This window comes from Crinia signifera, chromosome 19 (assembly GCF_055691185.1).
Source record: "Crinia signifera chromosome 19, ASM5569118v1, whole genome shotgun sequence".
Classification (NCBI taxonomy): Eukaryota; Metazoa; Chordata; class Amphibia; order Anura; family Myobatrachidae; genus Crinia; species Crinia signifera.
The window spans coordinates 20,573,483-20,582,734 of record NC_139226.1 but is presented as its reverse complement, the minus strand read 5'-3'; positions in this window follow the sequence as shown (position 1 = coordinate 20,582,734).

The following is a 9,252-nucleotide window of genomic DNA, read 5'->3' as shown; positions in this document are numbered from 1 at the left end:
CTTGGACAAACCTCACGGAGCCATCTGCTTTTGCAACCGGGTTTACTGGTGTGCAGTATGGCGAGATTACTGGTCTAATTACACCTTGTTCTAGAAATTCATGTATGAGTGGTCTAAGACCCTCAATCTTTTCTTTTGACAATGGGTATTGTTTGTGATACACTACTGGAGCATCTGGCTTGAGTGTAGCTTTATATGGTGTACAAGATATCAGTCCTGTGTCATGTGGACCTGTTGACCATATCTTGGGGTCAACTGTGTTCAGTTCTGGATTTGCATTGGCCAAGTCGGTCATGAGCAGATGGGGAGATGAAACATCAATCCCTTTTCCTGTTTCAGTCGGGCTGATTGTGATTTCTAGTACAGAGAGAAGGTCTCTGCCTAGTAAATTGATTGGGCAGTCAGGTATTACAGTAAATTCATGTCTTCCCATGTAGTGACCCTTCATAGTCTCTACAGGGATTGGTTCAGTCACAAAAGCTTTTGTGGGTATCCCATTGATTCCCATTGAAGGAGCAGTCTGTACCAGGGGACCATCATATAGGTTCCGTTGTAACACACTAGTAGTGGCCCCGCTATCAACCAAAAATGAGATGGGTATTCCATCAATCAGTAGTGGGATGAGCGGTGGTTCTTTCCAGTGATCAGTAACCTGGACATAGACTGGGGTACCCTCCTTCGGGCAACATCAGCGTTGCTGTCCTTGCCAGTCAACCTGAAATCTCGAACTGTCTCTATTATCTCTGTTATCCCTAAGTCGGGGTTGCACTTGGTCATTGGGCTGTGGGCGCTTATTGGGAGGGAAGGGGCAATCTCTGGCCCAGTGGTTATCCCTCCCGCAATTGAAGCAGCATGTTTGGCCCTTTGAGGGACCCGGGTTGTGCATTTGAGGTGGTCTATTATCTCTAGGGGGGCGGAATGGTGGCCGCGGTCCCCTAGCTTTGGCTTGATTTGCAAAGCGTATGAATGGTGTGTGTGTGACAGTACTTTTCTTCACTTCAAAACAACCTGCTGCTTCCTTTTCATACAAATGTTTTTCAAAATCATTCATTTTGTCAGATGTCCAAGTAGAGACGCTCTGTTTCACAGCAAGGATATGGGTCGGCAACAGATTGTTAATGAAGGTAGAAACAAGCAAGCTGTCATTATCTATAATCGGTAGACCGGCTTCCTCGGTCCAACATTTCTTAAATCTTTTCCAAAAATCAGTCACAAGTTCTGATGGTTTGTGTTTGCAATTTAATGCTACAGGGAGTGATGATCGTGCTTTGAATACATCTAACATGTGTTTTTCTATTTGTTCCCACATGGTTTCAATGCCTTTTTGTGTGTTCAAGGGATAGTTGGCAGAAGTCTGGTCAGTTGCTATTATTGGATCATTAATGGTTTTGACTTCTGCCCAGTTCCATCCATTGTAATGGTCAATTACACCATCAATAATAAGTCTCATATCTTCTTGTGTGTAACTACGTCCTTTACAAGCTTTCTTTAAGTAAGTGATGCAACCCCTAGGTGTCACTGTTGGCTTGGGACAATTTTGATTATCCTATTTAAATCTTCAATTTCAATGGGTCTTTTAAGTAACTGATCTCCAACTGTCATGAATGGGTATTCCCCTGTGGCATCTCCTTCGTTGATCCCTTTAAGTTTTGTTCCCTGTCTTGTGGTTGATGGGCTGGTGAGACTATAGTCTACTATACTTGAATCGGCACCCGTTCTACTTTTACGAGTGGTAGTATCAGGGATGGGTTTCTGATCTTTCTCATTTTCATCTCCACTTTGTGATGATGCATGATCATCATCTTCGGTGGATTCTACAAGGTTGATCCCATTGACGGGGGGAGGAATAGATCCTCCACCTCCTCCGCCACTGCCGCTATTGGAAGGCGCTGGTGGGACCTGGGCAGGTTGTCGACACGCAACGGCTACGGCCATAATCTCGTCATTCGTCAGTGATGGGTAAAGACGGGCATAAGGCGGCGGTGCCGTAGGTGGACAAGTAGCCTCAGTTAATTTATTTAATCTTCCCTGCTCCTTTTTATGTAAATTTGCACATGTAACTGTTGCCTTTTTTCCTTTTAAAGTAAATTTATCTTTCCAATATGGAGCAATCGTGAGCCATTGCTCTCCTCCTGCCCTCATATAGGTCATATTCCATTGTGGATCAGGATCATACCATGGCCAGGCAGCCTTGTCTCCAAGACAAAGTCCTTTAACCATGTCCATATAAAATGGGTAATTTGATCCATCCCGGGGAAATGGATTTGGGCTTTTAACAGCCTCTGTCCATCCTGCTAAATTGTCTATCCATGGGTTAATGAGATAGTAGTTTGTGGGAGAGACACGGGCAACATAATCTTTACATGTCTCTCCTGGTAAGGGCGGGGGGTATTCTATTTCTTTACTCTGATGTGATCCCATAATATAACAGTCTGTCCTTCTCCCCTGACAGTCAATATGGTCACAATAATATCTGTCACAAGTCAAGTCGCAATTGTACTTAAAATTACTTTAAACAAGATGACATTCAGTAGCCAAATCAATTTTGCAAATGTACTTAGAATCGCTCTACACAGTAATGACACTCAGCGGCCGCACACTTACCAACCGTCCACTGAGTATCCTTAATACAAAAATATACAGTACAAATTGTATATAAGACAGACAGAACACTTCAGCGTACGTGCACTTACCACCCGTCTACTGAGTGTTTAAACAAATACACAGTTTGCAACATTAACAGACAAACATGTACATACATATATTTAGGCGATCAAGTCGAGGAGATTTTCTACTTGTGGATCCCTGATCCAGCAGGGTATCCCAGATACCAAACTATGGCGCCTTTAAATTTTCCTCAATCAACTAGTAATCTCAAGTCCCGGACTTGAATTACCTTTATTACGTGTTCCCTGAACACGGGCTCGTCTCACGTGTTCCCTGAACACGGCTTTGTATCACGTGTTCCCTGAATACGGTTTTGTCTCAGTTCAGTTTCAGCGTTTTGGCTGCAATTCCACGGCAGAAAAGACAGACAACAAAATTCTCTATCTTACCGCGTAGGAGACAGTCAAGCTGATCCCAGACTCGGAGCCCCCAGACTGAAAGGAAATATCTATAGCCCCTCGACGTGATGTCCTGTCTCGGTACCGGGAGAATAACTCTTAACAACACTTGGACCAAAACACCACAGCTTGCTAAAAGTCTCTCTGTTTTAATAGGAAATTACAACAACTTAAAAAGGCAGAAATACATGGGAGTATACGAGTTCATGCTACATTCTTATTGGTCTGTTAGGTTGCAGGGCAGATTCAACAGGGGGGGCATACAAAATATCATACACAAAGAAATGAGTAACAAGGGGGGTTTCGATTATACAAGAGTTTATGCAGGTGCACGCTGCATACCAATTCCATGAAGGGGGAGGGTGGGGAGTAGAAGCTCAGTATGAAGTGATAAGGCACGCTCAGGCTTATTATCTGTAACCTTGTAATGTAGCCATGGAAAAACAGTCTAACCATAATGAGAACAGTTCTACGTGCAAATTCTTATATGCTACATGGGTTCCAAATTTTAACCCTTCAGGGTGTGTGAAGGTTGGGTGCAAGGGTACTACGGGTGTGAAAAGGCATTAGGGGGTGGTGTGCGTTGTCAAGTGGCGGATGGGGGATATTGTGTGTGGTTGAGTGTATGTGGGGTGGTTGGCCATGTGGGTGGTGCTGTGGGTGTAGTAGCAAGGGTAGTGTGTTTGGGTGAGGCATGGCTGCGTCGGCAGTGTAGGTGGGGGATGAGCGGGTATGGTGTTGCCATCGGTGGGTGCATGGATACTTTGAGTTAAGGAATTTGGGGTGGAGGTGTGGCGTGTGTTGGTGTATTCGTGCAATGAGGGGCAGGTGGCAGGTAGATGGGGGGAGTGTAGTGTAGGTGTGGGAGGGGTGGTGCAAGTGGTGGTGCAAGTGGATGCAGGGTTGCTGTGGGTGCTGGAGGGGCAGGTGCGGTGGTTCGTGTTGTAGTGGTGTGGGTGGGGGAGGGTGCTTATTGATGTGGGGGGCGGTGGTGGTGTGGGACAGATGGGCACGTTGGTAATGCGGTAGGGTTATGGGCAGGTAGAGTGTTGTGGTGGCTGGTTGTGGGGGTCTAGGGGGATTAGGAGGTTTGGGTGTTGGGGTGCATTACTAGTGCGGTTGGGGAAGTGGGGTACGTGGAATGGCTGCAGGTAGGTGACAGTGTACAGTGTTAGGGGTGGGTGTTCTGCAAGATAGTTAGGCCTGTGGGGAGGGGGATGTGTATACACTGTAGTTAGGCTTGCGGGGGTGTACTGTATAAATAGAGTTAGGCTTGTGGGGGAGGGGGTGTATAGGTAGAGTTAGAGTGTGTGTGTGTGGTTACTTACCTGGGCTTAAAAGGACACAGTTTTTGGGGGACACACCGGACCAGGAAGCAGCGCTTGTTACATTCAAATTAATTATGAATTACATTAAATAAAATAGCATGGGATTGTCTGAGAAAAAATATAACAATTTATTAAAACAATAGTAAAAAAACAATTATGACTATTCATATAGATTGGAGCAGCCTTTTGTATGTAGGCAGGGTTTTTTGGCTGAATTTTAAATCCTCAAAATTGGATGGCTGAGTGTTTAAAACAACAACTGGTAAATGAGTCTCACCACTGATGATTTTTTGGGGAGGGGTTTCCCAACTTGGGTCCAATTGTCCTCACTAGGGTGCGGTGGTGCAATGTTGGTAAAGGGCCGCTGGAGGAAGATCAAGGACCTTCTGGGGCTTACCGGACTTTTGTGGTGGACAATCGCTGTACAGGGTGTTGAAGTGTTGATCCAATGGTTTCAGCCAGATGGAGGATAAGATGTATGCCAATACTCTGCTTTAGGTCTGCTCACACTGCCACAGGTATCCTGACAAAATTCTTAATTGAATGAAACATTAACCTACTTCAGCATATTTGACTGTGTGTAATTTATTGCTACGAGTGCCGCACCCTGTGCAACATATATACATATATTTATTTATATATATCTATATAGTATGCAATGGTCTGCACTCCACTCTTGGTCCAAATGACTGCGCCCCCGGTGCCCTCACCAAACAAGAGGATAATAGAAGCAAACGGCAATGTGCGGCACTCGTAGCCAATAATCAGTCTTAGTCAAAGATGCTTAAAGCAATACAGTATCAACGTTTCTTTCCATAAGAATTTCGTTAGGATATATATATATATATATATATATATATATATACACACACACACACCACATGAATAGCCTTAATCTGTAGGAGACCTCACAGGCTCAGTGCTGTCTCTGATTAAAAGCCCTCCCATGATTATGAGGCCACTGCTACTGAAGTCCTCCATGGGCTTGAGAAGCATGTGACCACCAATCAGAGTTTAGCACTGGGAGCTTTGCCTGCAAAGGATCATTATACTGTAGTTTGTGAAACGATGGAGCCGCCCCGCCACCCACCGCATCTGCTGTGAATCTGATATCACCTTGAGAAAGTTGTAAAGTGAAACGCGTTGGTGAAATACAGCATGGACACCAACCACCTGGACTCCAAACTTGTCCTCATCATTTGTGATCGGACCAGCTTCCCCAATCATCCCAGCAGCCGTACAATATCGGAATTCCAACCTGCCAGCCCACCAGGTAGAACTCTACACCAACAGGTGTTCCCTGGACAAGAGAACACATTTTCTCCCACCAAGTTCCTGCTATTAAAATTGGGGTACTCTTTACCTAGCACGGCGACCATCGCGACCATCGCATGCACTAAAAAACGGGTGCGATGCGATGCCCGCGATGGCCGCGATTTCCCATAGGGACTAATGTTAAAAATCAGATTGGTCGCGATTTTAGTGTTAAAAGTCAGATTGGTCGCGATTTTTACATAGGAATCAATGTTAAATGGGCCACAGAGCCCTAATAGTCCCCCTGAAGTGTGAAATGGCCCCCACAATTTTTAACGCCACCCCACGATCAACGTGAACCCGAAGCGTGGCGAGCGCAGCGAGCCCGCGAGGGGCGGCGGTACGCGTCCTCCGACCTTTTCATACCCCCACTATCCACGTCGGCGTGGAGTTGAGAATAGAATAGTGTGGCGAGCGCAGCGAGCCACCGAGCCCGAAGCGTGGCGAGCGCAGCGGATACCTTCACAGGTAAACGCGTCCCCTCGCGGGCTTCACAGGTGTCCGCGTCGCCACGGACACCTGTGAAGCCCGTGAGGGGACGCGTATAACTGTGAAGGTATCCGCGTCCCCTCACGGGGCTCGCTGCGCTCGCCACGCTGCGCTCGCCACGCTGCGCTCGCCACGCTTCGGGCTCGGTGGCTCGCTGCGCTCGCCACACTATTCTATTCTCAACTCCACGCCGACGTGGATAGTGGGGGTATGAAAAGGTCGGAGGACGCGTACCGCCGCCCCTCGCGGGCTCGCTGCGCTCGGCACGCTTCGGGTTCACGTTGATCGTGGGGTGGCGTTAAAAATTGTGGGGGCCATTTCACACTTCAGGGGGACTATTAGGGCTCTGTGGCCCATTTAACATTGTTTCCTATGTAAAAATCGCGGGCATTGAGCCAATTAACGCTAAAATCGCGACCAATCTGACTTTTAACATTGATCCCTATGGGAAAATCGCGGGCATCGCGTCGCACCCGTTTTTGATTTACCTGCGATGCCCGCGATTTTTTACCCCCGACGCCCGCGATTGTAATCGCGGGCGCCGTGCTAGGTAAAGAGTACCAAAATTGGCCCCCATCATTTGGGGACATATACAAAGGAAGCACAATAGGAATGGACACAGGACATTACCTTATCCAGACAATGAGTGACTATCCATGCTTAATACAATCTTTCTCGGTACCAGCATCTTTTAAACATTATTACTCAGCAAATCGAATAGATTGCTTTTTAATGTATATTGCATTTACAATTATTGTTTTTATTAAATTTGTTTGAGATTTTTTACACCTGTTGCATGTTCTCAGGTCTGGCGCGGTTTCACACCCCCTGTTTTTGTAAAGCTCAGCACAAGCCTCTCAGCCTTTGACCCTCTTGTGCAAAGTCTCATGGGACTCCCAGTAATGCACTGCACACTTATGTGCTTTGACTCCTGATGCTCAGCACCGTTAATCATTGTCACATTGGCAGATAGGCAGAATGAAAAAAAAAAATACATGCCAACCACAGGGGGGCACTAGATAGAGGGGTGGGGGGCAGGGGTACTGGCCCCCTGAGCCCCCCTCCCCTTAATCCGGCCCTGCATTAATATAGTATTTTATCATTAACGTAAAGTTTTCATTGCTTTAGTTTTTAGATTTTTTTTTTAAATCTTTTGGAAACAATTTAAGAAAGCCTGATTGTAATTGATGGAATCAATTTAATTTTGATTTGTTGTTAAGGGGCCCCTGCCTATTTGGAAATCCGGTATGGCATATACTACTGTATAACTGTCTCCTCAGCACTTTGTCCAAAGTCTGGCTTATAGCCGAGGGCTACATACTGTGGTGACATTCAGTCATTTATAACCACAAAACTTTTCTGTAAATAATTTTACTTAGTGCTCAGAGCAGGAACTGAAACTAGTTTTCTTTTTCTTTTCTTTTTCATTTTTTTAAACAGAGCGAGTGTTGCCATAGCCGATAATCACTACAGAACCACTACAGATAAATATTCCTGAAAATGACAGAGAGATGGCCAACAGTATACAGTATATGATGTCTCATTGGACCATTGATCTGTACTACATACTCTGGGGGTTATTCTGTTGATTCGAAAGGCTGCAAATTCGCAGCCTTGTGAGTCCACTAAACCCCACCTTGCTAATGGTTACCACCCATTCGCAGGCGCAATTCGCATGCAGGGCATGCAAATGGATGTTACACAGTAATATCCATTCCCAGGCCAGGGGGGACACCCACATCTTTCGATGGTTGCCGACCATCAAAAAAGATGTAGGGCATGCACGCATATACAAGTGACTTTCAAGTCACTTACATATGTGTGCACACTGGGAAGGATATAGGCGGATGCTGACATCCGGTGATTCTCCCCTAAGCAATTATATAGCAGTCCAATGATGACAACCCCACACTGCCATCTCTCTCCCACTCTCATATTGTTCTCTACATAACAAGAGTACTTTTAATTATTGTATTATTTGGGCTTTGCCGCAGGGGATTACGCAAGCTCTAGCTGTCGTAACCTCATAGTAGCCTATGGGCTACTTTCAGTAGCGGACGCAGGGGGGGTTTCTTAGTACCCAGAAACCCCCCCAGGAGCCTAAGGGCCCTCAGCTGAAAGCTGAGGGTCCCCTCTTTCCATGGATACAAGAATTGTAAAAATCGGCCCTTGGGAACCAGAGATATCTGACTTCAAAGCAGTGGTCCCCATCCAAGCATGTTAATTGTTATTCCCAGTCAGATATTTCAGGTTCTGTCTGACGAGTTTTTCTGAGGGTATATTCCAAAAGCTGGGACTCTTCCCCTTTGAAGGGCCCTAGTAGCTTGTCTCTATTGTTCCCAGAACCAGAGATATCAGCCTTCCAGCAGCTGGTTACTGCCCCAGCTCCACACACCTGGTATGTAGTTTTATATACTCGTTGGCGGATTGCTCTGCCTCCTGAACTCTGATCCCCTAGTCCCCAATGGCATTTGGTAGGTGGGATTCTCTGGTTTTTAATTCCATTAAAATTTAAGAAATCTATTTCCGGGAACTGGAGATATCTGTAGTCAAGCAAGCTGTCCTCCCACCAGAAAATTATGAATAATAGGCTCACTCCACTACACACCCCTCCTCTGCATATTAAACATCCTCTACCACCCTGGAAGTTATGTATCAGGGCCCCTTTATTCAGCCCAATGCCCCCTTCTCCCACCCCATCTCCCACCATCTGTGCAGTAAAGGGGTAATTAGTGGAAATTACTGAGCCCTACATGCTGAGCGGTTTATATAAACCCCCTACCACCCGCGGGACATCAAAGCTTACCCCACCCCTACCACTGGATACATATACAATACAATACATTGCTATGCCCAGGGGTCTACACTGCTGTTGACGCCCCTGTATGTATGTATGTATGTATATATATATATATATATATATATATATATTTTATTATTATTATTTATATACATTTGGTCTATCTATAATACTTTAACTGACCCGGTATATACTGGGTCACCTAAGTGTCCATCTCCGTGCTTTGCTCCGCCCCTCTGGAAACCCCCTTCTGAAA